Here is a 20,059-nt window from a genome sequence, read left to right on the forward strand (position 1 = left end):
AAATAGTTTAAAAATTCACTGAACAGCTTCTCACTCATGTTCCGGATTCCCTTCTACTTCCAGAGGTCACCACTTTTTTTTGTTTATTGGATATCCTTTCAGAGATCTTGAAAATGCATATTCAATTTAGACAAATACATATTCTTACATTTATCCCTTTTTTTACCCAAAGGTAACCTACTACTTTTTTAACTTAACAAGGTATCTTGGGAAAATTTTCCATATCAGTACACAGAAAGATTCCTCTTATTTTTTATGGCTGCAGAGTAGTATTCTATTGTGTGGCTGTGTCTTTGTTGAAAAGCATTTAGGTTTCTTCCAGTCTCTTGTTATTCCTAGCAATGTGTGTGTGTGCGTGTGTGTGTGTGTGTGTGTGTGTATAATTTCACATGCTGGCCAACTTTAGTAACTGTCAGTGAATTCAGTTCAATATATTCAATATCTATAATAACTGAAGCGTATTAAAAATGATATTTCTGGGTGAAAGTACACATAATTTTTAATATAATTCTATATGGCTAAATTTTCTGCCAAAGGAACTGATTCAGTTTATGCTCCCATCAGCAATGGGTAAGAGGATTTACCAAATTTTCAAATACTTTATCCCAGTTTGTCCTTTGCTTTTGACTTTGCTTATGGTATTTGTTTATTGTTTCTTTTTTATGTTCTTTTTATTTTTGGCATAGAGGAGCTTTCTTTTTCTTACATAATCAAACTTCTAAATCTACTTTTTGTGGATTTTAAATTTAAAGTTTTTTTCTATGTTTTCTTCTAGAACTTTTCTTGTTTATTCCTTTATTGGAAATTTAGAAATAGCTTTCTGGTTCTAAAAAATTCTGTTTTGGAGGAATTTCTTTAAATTTATAAATTAATTTAGAATTTTTATTATGTTGAATCTACCTGTTGAAGACCATGGAATGTCTTTCCATCTGTTCTTGCCTTCCTTAGTGTCCTTTAGTAGTTAAACAAAGTTTTCTGTATATAGTCATATGTCACTGAATGCAGTGTTCTGATAAATGTGTTGCTAGGCCATTTCATCATTGTGCAAACATCAGAGTACACTTACACAAACCTCGATGGTATAGCTTACTGCAGACCTAGACTATATGGTGGAGCCTATTGTTCCTGGGCTACAAACCTGTACAGCATGTTACTGTACTGAATACTGTAGGCAATTGTAACACAATAGAAAGTATTTGTGTATCTAAGCATAGAAAAAACACAGTAAAAATATGGTATAAAAGATAAAAAAGAAAGGGGCAGCTCCATTGTAATCTTATGGGACCACTGTCATACATGCATCCATTGCTGATGAAAGCATCGTTTTGTGGCTCATACTGTACAGGTCTTACACATTTTCTGATAAGGTTATTATTATATATTTTAGCTTTTTTGTTTCTAATGTGAGATATTTTATTCATTATATTGTCTAATTGGTTGTTGTTTGTATATATAAAAGCTGTTTTTCTGTGTATTGATACACTTATAGTTTGTAGCAGTCTTCAATTGATTTGCTTGGAGTTTCCAGATAATCTCATAGGTTTTATGTCTGCATTAGTCAGGGTCCTCCAGAGAATATACAAGATCTGTCTGGAAAGTATCCAGCCATGTAATATGAAAAATAGAGACATTTATTGAAGAAGATACAATATACAAGAAACAGTACATAGGACAAAGGTGCCTTAGTTCCCTTCAAAGTTGGCATCTCGGGACCTCACATAGTTCTCCCAGTATCTCTTAATCTAACTCATAGAACTTCGACATTCTCAGCTGTTCTGCTTGTTGCAGGCCTTCCAGAACGTGGATCACTTTTAACAGATTCTTGACTATCTTTGAAGCTTTTGTGCCACACTTTTTTTTTTCTGGTAACCAGAATTGACTTTTCATTTGTCCTAAAGCCGCTGAAGGAAAAACCATGATAAAACATTCTGCCGTCCTTTACAACTCCCCAACACACAACATACACACAAAAGCAAAAACTATTTGTAGGAAAAAATGGTTTTGCACATGGGATGAAACAATATAGATACAAAACTTACAGGTAACGGTTAGCTCTATCACTCATTTCTTCAAAAAGTTTATATGAATATTCCAGAGAATATTGCTCTTGAAATGTTATCTATACGGATTTCCAAGTAGACCACAAGACTGTGTACTGTCTTGGAATGTCCTCAGAAGGCTCTGTCATTGATCAGATAACAGAGTAAAAACCCCAGAGTCCTTTCTTTCAAATAGAAGAGGGAAAGACAGAGGGACAGAAGAAGCTATTCAAACCTCGTCTTCTTTCCTTGTGGCTTGTGGTCTCCTCCTCCTCCTGCTCCTCTTCCACCTTGGAAGCCTCCTCGTGTGACATACTTTTATTTGTGCTGCACTCATTACATTGTCCCCAAAGCCTTCTGAATCATCTGAATAGTTCCTATGGAGGAATGTTCAAGCCTGACACAAAATTTGATCCAGATTCATTCCTCTGTTTGCTCAGTCATTTTGAATGTGACAGCCACACAGTACACATGCTCACTCCATGGCATCTAATGCCCCACTGACTGGTACAATGAAGTCATCATTGTTCATGTATGCGCATTCCAGTCCACTCTCCTTGGTTGCCAGGTTACATAGATGTCACGCAAACTGTTCTTATTATATTAACAATGGTTGGATACTTTCCGGACAGACCTTGTATATGATATTTATTAGGAGGAATTGGCTCACATGATTATGGAGACTGAGAAGTTTGACAATCTGCCATCTGCAATCTGGAGGCTCAGAAAGCTAGCGTCATATTTCTAGTTTAACTGAGTATGAAGGCCTGAGAACCAGGAGAGCTCATGGTATGAATTCTAGTCCAAGTACATAGGCCTGAGAACCGGGGGCCAATGTAAGTCCCAGAGAGCAGGAGAAAACCAATGTTCCAGCTTAAGCAGTCAAGAAGCAAGAGTGTATCCTTCCTTCCTGGGCCTTTGTGTTCTGTTCAGGCTCTCAGTGGACTGAATGATGCCCATCCACATTTGGGCACATAATGTTTAACTAGATATTAGGGAATCTTGTGACTCAATTGAGTTGCCACATAAAATTAACCATAATAAACCTTAATTTCAATGTTTAGACCTTTAATTTCTCACTCTTCTCTACACTGACTTATAACCTCAGTATAATGTTAAAAAATAGCTGTAAAGTTTGCATGAGGTACTTTCTGTTACTTTAGTGAAATACCTTTAATTTTTTATCTTTCAACATGACTTTCATGCTAAGATACATTGGTAAGTATTCATATATGCCTAGATAACTGAGATTTTTAAAAAATGGTTATTGATTGAGACTTCAGTACCAAAATGAAAACAGAAGACAGCTGGCATCACTTTCCCCCATAGGAAACCAAAAACAAATAAACACTGTTAAAATTATCACAAGAAATATCCCAGAACTCAAATATGAGGAGAAGACAATTCCTGAGGCCACGAAGAAGTAAAAATCCTCTGAGAAGATGTTATTAAATCCAAAAGACAAATCTATCAAAACCAATAATAATTACCACAACCTGTTAAGATATAGGCAATATAAAAGTATGTAAATTAAGTCAAAATGTGGGAGGTATGGAGTTAAAGTGTAGAGTTTTTTTTCATTGTTTCTATTCTTTTCTTTCTGATCTCAGATAAGCTTTCACCTCTTTAAAATAACTTGTCATATCTATAAGATGCTTTTTGTAAGCCTCATGGTAACTACAATGTGAAAGCCCACCCTAGATTCACTAAAATTAAAAAGAATCAATTAAAACATACTACAAGAGAAATAACTGCAAAGGAAGACAGAAAGAAAGAAGGACAGGAAGAGAAGTTATAGAACAATCAGAAAACAAGCAACAACATAGTAGAAGTAAATCCTTACTTATCAATAATAACACTAAATGTAAATGGACTCAATTCTCCAATTAAACAGCATAGTGTGGTTGAATGGATAAAGAATCAAGACCCAACTATATGCTTCCATATAAGAAATCTACTTCATCACCAAATACACAAATAGACTAAAAGTGAAGAGTTGGAAAAAGATGTTCCATGCAACTGGAAATCAAAAAAGAGTAGGAATAGCTATACTTATATCAGATAAAATAGACTACAAATCAAAGACTGTAAAAAGAGACAAAGGAGGTCACTGTATAATGATAAAGTTATCAATTCAGCAAGAGGATATAAGAATTATAAATATCTATGCACCCAATACAGATCTACATTAATAGATGTAAAGGGAGAGATAGACTGCAATGCAATAATAGTAGGGGACTTTAACACCCCGCTCTCTGTAATGAACAGATCATCCAGACAGAAAATCAATAAGAAAAACAGCAGAATTAAAATGCATACTAGACCAAATAGGCCTAACTGACATTTACAGAACGTTTCACTCAACTGCTGCAGAACACATTCCCTTCAGCAGCACATTCTCCAGAATGGACCATATCTGAAGTCAAAAAAGAAATCCTCAACAAATTAAAAAAAGTCATATCATATCAACTGTCTTTTTTGATCACAATGAAATAAAACTGAAATCAATTGCAAGGGGAACATTGGAAAATACAGGCACACATGGAAATTAAACAACATTCTGCTGAATAACCAGTGGGTCAATGAAGAAATTAAGAAGAAAATTAAAAAATTTCTTGAGACAAATGAAAATGGAAATACAACACACTAAAATTTGTGGGATACAACAAAAGTATACTCAGAGGGAAGTTTATAGCAATAAGCATCTATATAAAAACAAGTAGAAAGACTTCAAATAAGCAACCTAACAATGTACCACAAGGAGCTAAAATGCAAGAGTAAATCAAACCCAACATTAGTGGAAGGAAAAAAATAATAAAGATCAGAGCAGAAATAAATGAAATCTAGACTAAAAAAATACAGAAGATCAATGAAATAAAAAGTTGGTTTTTTAGAAAGATAAACAAAATCAACAAACCTTTAGCTACACTAAGAATAAAAGAGAGAAGACCCAAGTAAATAAAATCAGAAACAAAAAAGGATATGTAACAACTGAGACCACAGAAATATAAAGCATCATTAGAGATTACAAACAACTATATGCCAATGAATTGGAAAGTCTAGAAGGACTGGATAAATTCCTGGACACATAAGACCTACCAAGATTGAACCATAAAGAAATAGAAAAGCTCAATAAACCAATAATGAGTAACAAGATCAAACTCATCATAAAAAGTGCCCTGAAGGCAGAGTAGTATGGCCAAATAGAACCCTCCAGGGATTGTCCTCCTCACCCCCAAACAGCAAATTGAGCAATGGATTAATATCTAAGGAGCTTAAAACCTCAGTGAGAAAAAAAAACAAATAATTTGATTAAAAAATGGGGAAAAGATCTGAATAGATATTTCTGAAAAGAAGACATACAAATGGCCAAGAGGTACATGAAGAAATGCTTGACATCAATAGTCATCAGAGAAATGCATATCAAAACTACAATTAGATTATTATCTCACCCCAGTTAAAATGGCTTTTATCCAAAAACGGCAAGAATGAATGCTGGCAAGGATAAGGAGAAAGGGGACTTTTGCACACTGTTGGTGGAAATGTAAATTAGTACAGCCATTGTCGAAAACAGATGGAAGGTCCTCAAAAATCTAAAAATAGAACTACCATATTACCATACTGCCATATCCAGCAATTCCATTGCTAGGAACATATCCAAAAGAAAGGAAATCAGTGTATTGAAGAGATAGATGCACACCCATGTTTATTGCAGCACCATTCACAATAGTCAAAAAATGCAATCAGCCAAAGTGCCCATTAATATATGAATGGATAAAGAAAATGTGTTATATACACATAATGGCATATTATTTAGCCATGAAAAAGAATGAAATCTTGTCATTTGCAGCAACATGGTTGGAACTGGAGGTTATTATGTTAAGTAAAATAAACCCAGCACAGAAACACGAATATTGCATGTTTTCGCTCATATGTGGAGGATGAAAAAGTAGATTTCATAAAGACAGAGAATAAATTGGGGGTTACCAGATGCTCAGAAGGGTAGGAGGGAGAGGGAGAGGAAGAGATTAATGGATACAACTAGGTACTTTGATGGACAAAATAATATCTAGTGTTTGATAGACCAGTAGGGTGACTATAGTTTACAATAATATATTGTATATTTCAAAATAGCTAGAAGAGAATAACTTGAATGTTGCTAGCATAAAGAAAAGACAAATATTTAATGTGATAGATATCCCAATTACACTGATTTGAACTTTACAAATTATATGAGTGTATGAAATTATCACATGTACCTGTGAAATTTGTACATCTATTAGAAATCAATAAAAAAATTAAAAATTAAAGTGGTAAAAACCCCAAAAATGGTTACTGATTTTTTCAAATGCCTTTTTAATGTCTCTAGAAATAATTCTAGGGTTTTTGTTCTTTAAATCTTTTCCTATGATTATTTACCTGAAAAATTGACTAATGCTGAATTATTCTTGTATTCATAGATTCTGAATTTATAAATAAGGCTGGTCTACAGGTTTCCTTTATTCGCAGACCTTGTTAAATTTTGGTATTAGTGCCACATATTTTATAAATTTTAATTGGAAGTATTCTTTTTTTTAAAAATGCTTTTTAATAGTTTAGATATCATAAGAATTATCCATTCTTTGATGGTTTGGTAAAATTCCCCTGGCAAACCCATATTAGCTTGGTAATTCATTGGAGGGGGCATGGAATTGACAATTTTCTTAAGTTTTTCTCTATGGATTTTCTGTATCTTCTAGGGTCAGTTTTGATTGATTGTATTTCCCATTAAAGTACCCATCTGACCCAGGTTTTCAAATATATTTTCTTATAGTAGAACATGTATTCTTAATGGGGATAATATATCTTTGATATTATAAAGAGACAAACTAAAATAAAATTTTCTGTTAGGGGGTAAAAATGAAAAAAATGTTTGAGAAACATTATAATAGGTTAAAATAGTCCTTAGGATTAAATTAACATTCTCTATTTTTATGTTTTAATCCTTTCTTATTTCTTATTTTTTGTATTTGTATTTATCTTTATTATTACTTTAGATGTTTTATTTTTGTATTTTCAAAAACCAGCTTTTCAAATTATGTAAGTACCTTCCTTGCCTAATTTATTTTTTTGATTCCCCTAAATTATTTAATTTTTTAATCTATTTTCCTTCTGTTTATTTAATAGTTGTTTTTATAACATTTTGAGTTGGTGCATAATTCATGAATTAAGCTAAAGCTGTATCACATAATTCTGTTAAGAAGTGTTTTAATTTCTCATTACTTTCAAGAAATGCTACAATTTTTGTTCATAAGAGTTATTAATATTTAAGAATTTCTCAGTTTATAATTTCCAGGTGAGGAGATTTCTATTTTTCTGTCTCTTTGATTAATTTTTAGTTTTATGGAATTGTGACCATATAATGCTGTTCATAATTACTTATTTTTGCATTTTATCTTTATGGTTTAATATATGGCCATTTTTCATGACTATAATATTAGCTCTTAAAAACATTATGTAATCTCTACTTTTGAGGCACAAAGTCTGATATATCCGGTGTTAGACTAAGAGTGATGAGTAAAACGTTCCTATTTTTGGTATATTCCTTTCTGTGTTTTTCTATCTCTTGTGACAAAACTTTATATAAGTTTCTGTTATGCATTTAGGTTATAGATATTCATAACTTTCATATCTTCAGTGTGATTTTTAGTTTTTGTATTATGAAATATTATTCTTTGTCTCATTTAATACTTATTTGCCCCGAATCCAGCTTGCCTGATTTTAAAGTCATAACTTCACTTTATTATTGTTATTTCTTTTTCTTATCCTGTGTGTATAGGGGTGGGGTAGGACATTATCTGGGTAAAATGTTGCTTTTTCTTTTACGTTCAACAATCTGAACCTTTCTTTTTCAATGTGTGTCTTGTCTACAGTATAGAGTTTTGGTTTTAATGCAATTTGAAGATACTTTTAAAAAATAGCTAAAAATATTTATTGATTGATAATTTTCTTTTTCTTTTTTATTTCAGCATATTATGGGGGTACAAATGTTTAGGTTATGTATATTGCCCTTGCCCCACCAGAATCAGAGCTTCAAGTGTGTCCATCCCCCAGATGGTGGGCACCGCACCCATTAGGTGTGTATATACCCATCCCCTCCTCCTCCTTCCCATCTGCCCAACACCAGATGAATGTTACTACTCTATGTTCACTGAAGTGTTGATCAGTTAAAACCAATTTGATGGTGAGTATATGTAGTGATTGTTTTTCCATTCTTGGGATACTTCACTTAGTAGAATGGGTTCCAGCTCTATCCAGGGTAATACAAGAGTTGCTAGATCACCATTGTTTTTTGTGGCTGAATAGAACTCCATGGTATACATATACCAAATTTTCTTAATCCACTCATGTATTGATGGGCACTTCGGTTGTTTCCACATCTTTGCAATTGTGAATTGTGCTGCTATAAACATTTGAGTGCAGATGTCTTTTTTTTTTTTTTTTATAGAATATCTTTTGTTCTTTTGCGTAGATGCCCAGTGATGGGATTGCTGGATCAAATGGTAATTCTACTTGTATCTCTTTGAGGTATCTCCATATTGCTTTCCACAGAGGTTGTACTAATTTGCAGTCCCACCAGCAGTATATGAGTGTTCCTATCTCTCCACAACCACACCAACATTTATTGTTTTGGGGCTTTTTGATAAAGGCCATTTTCATTGTAGATAAGTGATATCTCATTATGGTTTTGATTTGCATTTCCCTGATGATTAGAGATGTTGAGCATTTTTTCATATGTTTGTTAGCCATTAGTCTATCTTCTTTTGAAAAGTTTCTGTTTATATCCTTTGCTCACTTTTTGATTGGGTTGTTTGATTTTTTTCTTGTTGATTTTCCTGAGTTCTGTATAGATTCTACTTAGCCTTTTATCAGATGTGTAACATGCGAATATTTTCTCCCATTCTGTAGGTTGTCTGTTTGCTTTCGTGATAGTTTCCTTGGCTGTGCAGAAGCTTTTTAATTTGTTCAGGTTTTATTTATTTATTTTTGTTGTTGCTGTGATTGCCTTTGGGGTCTTCTTCATAAATTCTTTGCTTAAGCCAATATCTATAAGAGTTTTTCCAACATTTTCTTCTAGAATTCTTATAGTTTCTCGCCATAGGTTTAAGTCTTTCACTCCACTGTGAGTTGATTTTTTGAAAGATGAAAGGTGCAGATCCTGTTTCAGTCTTCTACATGTGGCTATCCAGTTTTCCCAGTACCATTTATTGAATAAGAATTCTTTCATTTCCTCAATTCTTTGATATATATAGATGAGTGTGTGTATATATATGTGCACATGTGTGTATGGTTCCTCTGATATTGAGGAAGGTATGCATTAAGGTGTAGATTTGCTTTCTAGATAAAATCTTTATTATTGTATCTTTATATAATATTTATATTCTCTATTGGTTTAGATATAACTGTTAGTTGTGAGCAATGATAAATTGGCATACATCCTCTTCCCTACACTGCATTTTATGTACTGTCATATTTTGTTAAAAAAATCACATTTCTTAGTGTTTATCTTTGCACTGTTATTATATATATATATATACTTACTCTACTACTTGTATGTCAGCTTAAGTCACATTTTAAACCCCAAGAATTATAGATGAGTCTATCATGAACTTATTCTAATTACTACCACCTTTTCCCTTTCCACTCTGAATATTTGTGACTTCTGTCATTTCTATGCCTTAAAAGTCTATAACATTCATACATTTTTTATATTCTTAGTTTTATAGTAAAAATAAATTCCCCATTTACCACCAATCCTTTTGAGAAAGTATTTCCATATTTATTCTAGTATATTCCCCACATGGAAGAAATATTTTCTTACTTCTAAATGTTTAAAAATATGACCTTTATATTCCAGGAACTACTTGCTAGATATAAAATCCTTAGAACATACTTTCTTTCCTTGAGAATGTGATAAGTTTTGTTCCATTGTCCTTAGGCTTTGAATGTGGCTTTTAAGAAAACTGTTTGTAAGTTGATTTATTTTTCCTTATACAGGACTTGATCCTTTTACTTTTCTGCTTCAAGGATTCTTTATATTTTAAATTCAAAAATGTATTAGCATGTGTCTTTGCTCAACTATTGTGAATCAGTTTTCTCTAATACATCTTGTTTACTTTCAACATGTAGAACATGTAGATTTCAGTCTTTTTTTTTTCAGCTTCAAGGACATTCTCTGATAATTTTGTTTTAAAGTATTTGCTTTGTTCCACTGATTAAGATTTCTTCTGTAGAGACTCCAATTATACATGTGTTGGCTCTGCATTGTATTTCTTCTACCATTATCAGTTTCACACAAATAATTAATAATATTTTTCTTTATTTTCATTTAATTTTGACAACTGTTCTTATATCTGTCTTTCCTATCTCTTACTATCCACAATGCTTATTACTCCTTTGTGTTTCTCTTAATAATGTCTTCATTTCTGTGATGGTCTTTCTTTTTTTTTATTCTTCCTACCTTTTTTTTAACATCAGCTCATTTCATTCTCCTGAGTTTCTTCATTTGTGATTTATGGTTTTCCTTAATAGATAATATTCCTTCATTAACATAGCAGTAAATATGCTTCATTTAGAGAGGGAATATAGCTTAAAAAATAACAACATAGACTCTGGGTCAAGACTAAACACTGTGTTTAAATACTGGCTCTCATCTAACTAACTAAGTGATCTTGAGAAAATTACTTATTTGTGCCTTAATTTTTAAAAAAATCTACCTAATCGGAATAACAATATCTAACTCACAGAGTTGTGTTGAGAATCAACTGAGTTCATACAGAAGTTTGAAACTTGAAACGGCATGAACAGGGCCTGTTCTCTCTCTTGCTAAGAACTCATCTACCTCTATGTGAAAAATCCTTAGTAGCTTCCTAGAAAGAGGCCCCAGGTATCCAAAACATCCCTTCAGAGGCCCAGATATAGGAGTGAGACCTGCTGACACCATATGGAGCAGAGAGAAACCATCTAAGCCCACACAGATGAGCTCACCCCAGTTTTTCACTTCACTAGGTTGTAGGAAAATAATTGGTAGCTTTTTAAACCATTGTTTTGGGTGGTTTGTTATGCAGCAGTAGATTATAGATTTACTTTTACAGCTACTGCAAAAACAGACTGCTTCCAATAATTATGGCATCTCTGTATGCCCACTTCTTCTGAGTCTCTGAAGTGAATTAGGTCCAGGAGACTTTCTGCCAATAGTTCTGGACTCCCCAGTTATTAGGAAGAAGGGATAGGGCTTCCACATTTCAAAGTAATTTCATCATCATCAAGGATTAAAGTATTGCTGACCCTGAGATTTGCTGTTGGGAAACTCTCTGTGCCTTTTTCCATTTCTATCCATGTGTCTCTTTTGCCTTATTTCTTCTGCTTCTGCTTCAGTTTTTGAGAGATACAGCTTTTGCATTTTGTGATAAACTTCTCATTTCCAGCAACCTTATTTTTGCTGGCACTGCCTGATACCTCTACTGCTGATTCCCTCTGCCTCACCCTGGGCCTTTTCTGTATGACTTCTGCACAAACTCAGCTGCTTCTGGCAACCTTTACAAGTACTTTGGAGTTTGTAGGTAACAATCTGTGTAAGTTTGCTGAAATGGCATTTAACTTTTTTCCATTCACTTTTTTAGTTTATATAATTTCTAGGAAGAGATGGCAAATATGTTTAAATAGCTGACATCATTTTCATATTGGAGTTCATTTATTTCTTTTTGCAATAAGAACCATTTGGACACATTTTTCTGAGGATGATGTAATAATCTTGGGAACCTTAGTAATCTTGAATATCTTTCAAAGTTCTAACATTCAGAGAGGGAGAGCATGCCACTCAAACAGTATCTTTTTTCTTTTTCTTTTTCTTTTTTTTTTGTTAGATTGAATCACAATTTAGGTTCTCATCCACATTCTCTTTGGGCAGTGGTTGCCTTACATTTAATAAGTCTAACTAATTAATCCTCACTGTAATTCAGAAAAAGAGATTACTTTGTGATCAATTTACAGATGGAAACTGTCAGAACTATGACTACATTGCAGAATTTGTTTGGTTTCCCTCCAGTAGCTAATTGCTTCACTATTAATTTTGGCTTTGGGCTCAATTTCAAGGTAATGGATCAGGTGGATGGTATGTAGAATGTAAGCACATGGTCCAAGAAGACAGAATAACCAATGAACACTTGGTAGCATCTCATTTGGGAAGAACTGGGTATTCTACACATCAAGAGCTAGTATTCTAAAATATTTCCTCTAAAACTATGAAGGGAAAAGTCCATTAAGTCCTTACACTGGTAAGCTCTCAGGCATGCCTTTCATTGTGTGGGTAGGTAAAGCTAGTTTGTGTTAATGAGTAATAGGTTATTAACACTTCTTTGGTAAACCCCTATTTGTCCTTCAATACGCAGTTCAGATGGGATTTAATTCCCTGGCCTATTCCCCCTCTTACATGGAAAAAATTACTTCCACTTATGTAATTGGTATGTGCTTCTGTTGTGTATTATTTTTATTGTTCATTTTGGGCTTTCGTAGTTGTTTCTGTCATTAGACAGTGAGCTCCTTGGGTGCAGAAACTATGTCCTAATCATCTCTGCACCCCCAGCTTCTGGTACAGTATACCACGCTCAGTGCGACATGCCCATGCCATAATGTGTATTGGAATGAGTTGAGAAATAGGCCAATTTTATCCGTTAAATTCCTTCTGGTCTCTAGCTAGTTTGGTGGTTCAATAGGCAAAGTTACCTCATCCTTAACTCCCTCCTCTTTTCTATGCCAGTTTCCTTCTTTTCATTCTCTCTGACTGAAAGTGCTGGACAACTGGGGAAAAGGAAACCTACGCATTCCCACATCCCTTCCCCGCCCTCCCCACCACACACACACACACACACACACACACACACACGCAGGATTCCACCCGACTGCAGTTCTTAAAGCAAGATCAGTCAGGTTCCCGGGTGCCTGTTGCTCCATCACATGAATTCCCAAGTTGTGGGACCCACCTCCAGGGTGTCTTGGTGGAGCACCTCTTCAGGGGTTATGTGACCCGGCTGGTTCAGTAGCACTGCGTTTGTTCACTCTGGAGCTCCTTTGTGCAACAGGAGACCAGCGGGCTCCCAAGCTCACACTGGCTCCTTCCACGTAATGTGTCCCCGTCGCTCGCTCCCTCGCCTCCCCCCAGCCCAGGCTCTGAGTCCCCCAGTGAACCCCCCATCCCTCTTTGTGCAGCCCCTAGCTGCGGAGCTCTTGGTCCTGTATTCATGGCAGATGAACTGCAAGTGACTGACACATTCCAGGGACGGCGAATGGGAGCGAGCGCGGGCGGCTGGGGGAGGGTGTGTAGTGGCAGACGGCCTCTGGGATTATGAATGGGGGTTGGGGGACCGGCGAGTGTGGGGTTCATACCAGGATTTTCGGCATCTGGCTTTGGATAGGCACGTAGGGCTGTGCGTAATCCTTCGCTCTGGTGTCGAGGAAGATGCCGTGAGCTCCCGGCGGGGAGAGAGGGTTATTTTGCAAAACTCCCCTGGTATCGTGCCCGTGGAGTATTGCGGGCGGTCGGTGAGGTAGGTGGGGGAGGAAAATAAGCGGGGAGGGCAATCAGGGAGAGGCCAGCTGACTGGGGACGGCTTGCTTTGCTCCCTAGAATTGACAGGTGGTGGCCTCAGCAGTTACAACCTACTACACAGCATTTAGTCAGTGCAATACGGTCACATTGTTATTCCCCGCACCGGGCTGAGGAGCGCAGCGCTGCAGACCGAGTGGCACCGGCGAGCAGTCTCTTCGGGCGGGTAGGGGTGGGTGGTAGTGAGAGTTAGGGAGAAGGGTTTTAAAGGGCCAGAGGAAGAGAGAGGAGCTCAGGGGAGCGTCGTCAGCGCCAGTGTCGCCCCGGCGCGGGTTCCCTTCGCTAGCCGGCCAGTCCGTCCGCGCGCGCGCTCTGCAGCCGCCCCCGGCCCGCGCGCCCCTTCCGGGGCTCTTGGCCTCTCTTCAGGGGCTGCAGGCTCTTCGTCGCCGGCCAGGCTGCATGCGAGTGTCCTCCGGGCTGGCTCTCGTTCCCCCGGGAGCGAGGAAGGCTCGCTCACGGTGCAGGGTCGACCCGCGCCGGGCGGAGCTGCGGCCGGAGCCCCGGCGTCCAGAGCGCAGCGGCCGCGGCAGTGCAGCAGAGGCGCCTCGGGCAGGAGGAGGGCGGCTTTCGCGAGGGCAGCCTGAGGTAAGGGCTGCCTAGGAGGCTGCAGCTTTATTTTTTCCTCCTTCTCTTACTTCATCGCACATTGAAGCTGAAATGGGGAGTGTGGGGTGCTGTGGGGCTGACGGGGGGCGAGGAGGGAATGGGGCCACCGGGCCAGGATGGTCGCCTTGACGGCGTCGTTGTCGCTCCTTGCAGTGAATCCTCAACCAGCTCCCTCCCTTTGGCCCTCTCCTTCTCTGCCTCTGCCTTCGCCCTTGGACCTCTTGGCAAGTCACAGGGAAGGAGAGAGAGCCAAGGGAGGATGGAAAGAGGCAGAAGGATTCGCCGCTCGAGAAGCCAGGAGTGGGTGACAGCTGGGCGCGCGGTGCCCAGTGAATGACTGCGGGCGGCGGGCGCGGGCGGGAGCCTGAAGTACCCATGAGTTTGCTTGGCTGCGGCCCCAGGATGGTTCTGCATGCCCAGGTGGCTCGGGGACCAAGTGGGGCGCACGCAAGCCTTGGCATAACGAAGGTGCTGCCAGAACTTTTGGGAGGCTCTGTTTGGTGTTTGGTGAGGGGTCCTGGACCTTTCCACCTTTCCAAGCTACAAGAGTGTGTGTCGGGGGTGGGGAGGGGGGTGTGGGGGGAGGGGGAGGAGGAGGGATCGGGAAGAAGAGCTATCCTCCTCCCTCTGCCACGTTCCTTCTTACCTTCTCTCCTCTCCCATCTTCCTGTTTTGCTTCCTTCCTTCCTTCCCTTTTTCACAGACCACCTTCCTTGTGCCATACTTCAAACCAAAATCGGAACCGCTGTAGCCAACAGCTTTAAAGCAAGCATAAGGAGGAGCGCACAGAGGAATAGCTCTTAATTACAGAGCGGTTCGTTTTAATATGACACATATGCCTGGGGTAATTTTTAAGTAGGACTTTGAGACTCTCACCTAAATTTACATTGTACTTACATTAGGTTTACATCACATGTATATGATGCCACTAAACAGAAACGGTCAATCTATGTATTCTACATCTTAGATTTGTATGACATATAACTGTTCTTTGAATCACATGCATCTTTTAAATTCAAAGGTTTCCAGCTGTTTGAAAGCTCTGGGCTGCACTGTAAGAATCAAAGGCATATTAAATATAAAAAAGAAAAATTAAAAAAATAATTAAAGTCCAGATGCTATATTTTTTTAGTAGATCATATACTTCTTCCTCCTTTTGCTAAAAGCTGGTTGTTATGCTAACAATTTTCATAAAAACAAAACAGTGGGACTTTAAAGTGTTTTTACCTACAACCTGAGGTATAGAGAGGGGTCTGGAATTTGTCTGTATGTGAATTGACAAGAAGGTAGATAAAACTGATAATTTCACTTCAGGTAAAAGGAAATTCAGCTGCACTTCCCTCTCAGAGCACCACGTTAATTTTCTGACATCCCAAAAGAGAAACCCCTCAATCTCAAGAGGCATATATTGGCCTGTTCAACTCTTCAATGCAATACTTGTAGGACTTAGCTAGTAACATATTTGCTAGCTGTTTCTATTATTTTTCATTTTTTAAACAACAGAATGCCGATTTGTTAATTTAGAAAAAAATAAATAAGATTGTTAAATGGACTGGAATTGTTGAGATGGCATGATTGATGCACTGAGGCTGTTTATATATCTATCATTTTTCTATATTCCTTATTACAGTTGTGAGCTGAACACTTTTACGATGTCTACTTGTATTTTTATCAGCTGATTTGCTTTTCAGTTTATTTCTGGCTTGACATATTTTGCAAAGATGAATTATCTAAAATTTCTCTAGAGGGTATCCACTTGGACATGCTTGTTTGCTTTTGGAATAAGGTTGATTTTTATTTGAGGACTAAGAAATCAATCATACATGGTTTTCTGATCTTGGAGTCCTTTGTATAGAGACAGGTATTTAATATTAACAGGTACTATGTAACTATGTATGTACAAGAAAAGGTTTGTTTGATAAAGATAGACACAAAAGTGATATTTCCCTTTATTTTGCAAACTAAATGTTTAAAATTGTGAAGGAATAGAGAGTCCCAGGTTGCTTTTAATATCATATTTAACTTACGTTGGTTAGGGAGCAAGAGGTACATGAAGAGGTCTTGAGTTAGAAAGATTTGAGGGTTAGTAATTTGGATTTATCTCTTACTATTATGGCATAAAATTTCATCCATTGCCCTTTCCAAGAAAATTCAAGCAGCACAGTTTGGAGAAGGCATAGGATATTGTTGACCATGGGACAAATGGATTCCTTTGAGCACTGGTTGTTGTAGCCACGTCATGGTAATTCGGCAGACACTGTGATGTGTCAAATCCTTCTTCAAGGAGGAACTTGCTGCCCCTGCTTCTGGTGGTACTGTCAATAAATGGTCTTTAACAGTCTGACCCTTCAGGGATTGCCTGAGCCATGGACAGTCCCCTTATACAAGGTCACACACCTTTCCAGGGCAGATCATATTCAATGTCTGTTCCATGTGGGAGTTTAAAGGCCGGGCCATCTCAGCACATCTTTGGAAAACTCTAAAGTACCATTCTAACTCTGGAGCTCACTGTAGGCTTGCACTGCAGCTCTACTTTTCCCTTTGTCCATTTCTGCTTTCTCCCCCATCCTTCAGGTGTGGATGACAAGGCAGTCCTTAATAAAATGGCACTTTGAACTTCATTTCAGAGTTGGCTTGCCAGGGAGACCAACCTATGGCAATGCTCTTTCCACACATATTCATTTTGGCTGTTTTAATCCACTGGTCTTTTGAAATGTAGTGTCATATCTTATTGGAGGACATTTCCTTGTGCCTGCTTCTCTTGTCTCTGGAGTTCCATGTTTTATCATTGTTTACTACTTTTATTGTATCTATAGGGTTTCTGCAGTCTCCTTTCCATCTAATGATCTGAATGTTATGTATCAGACTTCTATTCTTTTAATGGTTATTTTTATGTTTTTAACTTTCATATTTTGTTTTAGCAGATGAAATTAATCAAAGTATCTACTCTTCTCTTGAATAATTTAAAACCTTCAATGTTATAATTCTGATCATCCCTCATTTCATAAGGAGGTAGTGATGTAGTTATACCACATTTTTTATATTCTCATGTCATTTTCTATAGAATTCATTTTTTGCTTTTGTTTGATCATTTTTATAGTCAATGCTTAAACTTACCCACATTTTCTGCTTCCACTGTTGCTTCTTGCATCCCTCTCCTTCCGTTTGGATTCAAATTCCTTCTTATGGAAGCACAGATGTTCCTTGATTTATGATGGGATTACATCCCAATAATCCCACCATAAATTGAAAATATAGTTACAATAGGTATTCCTTTTCAATGATTGTAAAGTTGAAAAATTGTGAGTTGAACCATTGTTGGAATAGGGATTATCTGTAGTTCTTTGGTACACATGTACAAATGATAAAAATCTGTTAATCGTTTTTTGTTTGAAACTGTATTTCATCCTAACACTTGGATAATAGATTATCTGGAAGCAGAATTCTAAGCTGACGATTATTTTTCTCATCATTTTGAATGAAGATAGTATCTTCTCGTCTTTTTTTAAAATTTTTAGTTATTATGGCTACATAATAGTCGTATACCCGTATAGGGTACATGTGATGTTTTGATATAGGCATACAATGTGAATTAATCAAATCAAGGTATTTGGGGTATCCATCACCTCAGACATTTACCATTTCTTTGTGTTAGGAACATTCCAATTCTACTCTTTTAGTTATTTTAAAGTATACTCTAACTTATTGTTGATTATAGTCACTCTGTTGTGCTATCAAATATTGTTCATTCTGGTCTTTATTGTTGATGATGACAGGTTTGTTTTTTGTTTGCTTTTAAGGTTTCTCTTTGTCTTTGGTGTTCTGCTGTTTTACTGTGGTATGCTCAGGTGTGGGTTTGTTTTTATTTTTCCTTCTTGGGATTTCTTGTGCTTCTGTAATCAGATGATTCCTGTGTTTTTTGAATTATTAAAAATTTGTAACATTATCTTATCATATATTGTCTATGTATTGTCTTGCCTCCATTTTCTTTATTCTTTCCTCTGGAATTCTTATTAGATATTTGTTGGACATTCTTGTTTTATCTCTCCTGTCTATTACCTCTGCATTACTTTTTAAAGGGGCGTTTGGGTAATTATTCAAAATTATTTTCCAGCTAATAATTCTGTCTTTTGGTGCCTTTTATAGCTGTACTTATTTTATAGTCTCTTTAAGATTGTTCTCTTACTTGAAATTCTTTTGGGAGTTACTTATTCCAGTGGTTGGGTCTGCTGGTTCTTCCAACACTATATATATATATATATATATATATGTATATATGAGATAAAGTATATCATTTTCTCATGTGATTTGTTATTTGGATTATGTGCTCACCTTCAGGCAGTTTTCTGTTTTTGGCTTTTCTCTATGGTAGTCACATTTTTCCTAGTTTTTGAGAGTTTCCCTGTGGAATCACATTGTGTTTGGTTCTGTAGAACAGCCTAGGTGTTTCTCTGGTCTAAGACCACCTTTTATGTTACTTTCTTGGCTTGAGATTTCTGAACCATATAGGTGATGTAAATTCAAACTCTGTGTGTGTATGTTTAGGGATTTAATTCAATGAATACTTTTTCCCTTCTATCTGAAGCTTTAGGAAGAGATAAGCTTTCTTGATACTTCCCAAGCCAGGCTTCCAATCCTCACACTAAGAGGTCTCCTTTATGCAGATGTCTTACCTCCAGTTTGGTCTACATTAGCTTAGTCTGCCATTATGGTAGATTAATATGTCTCTTTGTGACTATGTCCACTCTTAGAATTGGCTATTTTCAGTTATTTCCTTTTTTTTTTTTTTTACAGTGTCTTTACATTATTTTAAAAAATTTAATTATATCTGTCCCCTTGTCTTTTTTGAGTTTTGTGACATTACTATTTTTGTCAAGTTCAGGACAGTTGCCTTGCAGAGTATTTCACAGTCTGGATTTTTTAATTGTGTATCCATTTAATTAGGTTTAAGTTAAACATTTTTAGCAAGGATACTCCTACTTAAAGGTGTGCTTCCTATTGCCTTGCAGCAGGAGAGTCTGTTTGTCCTATTATTGGTTACTAAGTGAGATCACTTGAAAGATGTTACAAAATTTCTTCTTTTTAATTCTTTTACTTTGAAGTTAATAAGTACACCGTGATGTGACACTTTGAGACTATGTGAAAAACCTACTTCCCCACTACTTTTACCCAATTTTTAAAAACTAAACTTTTTATTTTTAGATAGTTGTATATTTATAAGCAATTGTAAGAAATAATATAGAGATCCTGTGTACATTTCACTCAGTTTTTCCCAATAGTAACATTTAAAAAAACTATAATACAATATTACCACCAAGAAATTGACATTGATAAAATATACAGGTCTTATTTAGATTTCACCAGTATTACATGTACTCTGTGTGCGTGTGTGTGTGTGTGTGTGTGTGTGTGTGTGTGTTTAGCTCTATATAGCTTTATTACCTGTGTAGGTTCATGTATCCACCACCACAGTCAAGATATAGAATAGGTCCATCACCACAAGGATCCCTATGCTTCCTTTTTTATAATTAGGTCCACTTCCCTCTGTATCCCTGGCCCCATTCTTAAGCCCTGATAATCAGTAATCTGTTTTTCATATGTATAATTTTATCATTTCAAAAATGCTATGTAAATGGAATCACAGACTATACAACCTTTGGGATTGTTTTTTCCCCATTCACCATAATTCCCCAGAGAGTCATTCAAGATGTTTCATGTATTAATAATTTGTTCCTTTTTATTGCTGAGTAGTATTCCATAGTATGGATTT

General features: G+C 36.6%; 1 protein-coding gene across 3 annotated transcripts in view; it reads left to right on the forward strand.

The window, feature by feature from the left end:
- The first annotated feature begins 13,504 nt into the window (after nt 1–13,504).
- The window catches only part of PDE4B (phosphodiesterase 4B), a 502,155-nt gene continuing 495,600 nt past the window's right edge, over nt 13,505–20,059 (forward strand). For 2 of the 3 annotated variants that reach the window (XM_069480104.1, XM_069480107.1), the window contains exon 1: nt 13,505–13,624. The gene's annotated coding sequence lies outside the window, so the exon portion shown is untranslated. Of the gene's footprint in view, nt 13,625–13,897; nt 14,269–20,059 lie in introns of those variants that run through there. The other variant, XM_069480105.1, reaches the window with a different exon arrangement.

Source organism: Eulemur rufifrons, chromosome 8, assembly GCF_041146395.1.
Source record: "Eulemur rufifrons isolate Redbay chromosome 8, OSU_ERuf_1, whole genome shotgun sequence".
Lineage (NCBI taxonomy): Eukaryota > Metazoa > Chordata > Mammalia > Primates > Lemuridae > Eulemur > Eulemur rufifrons.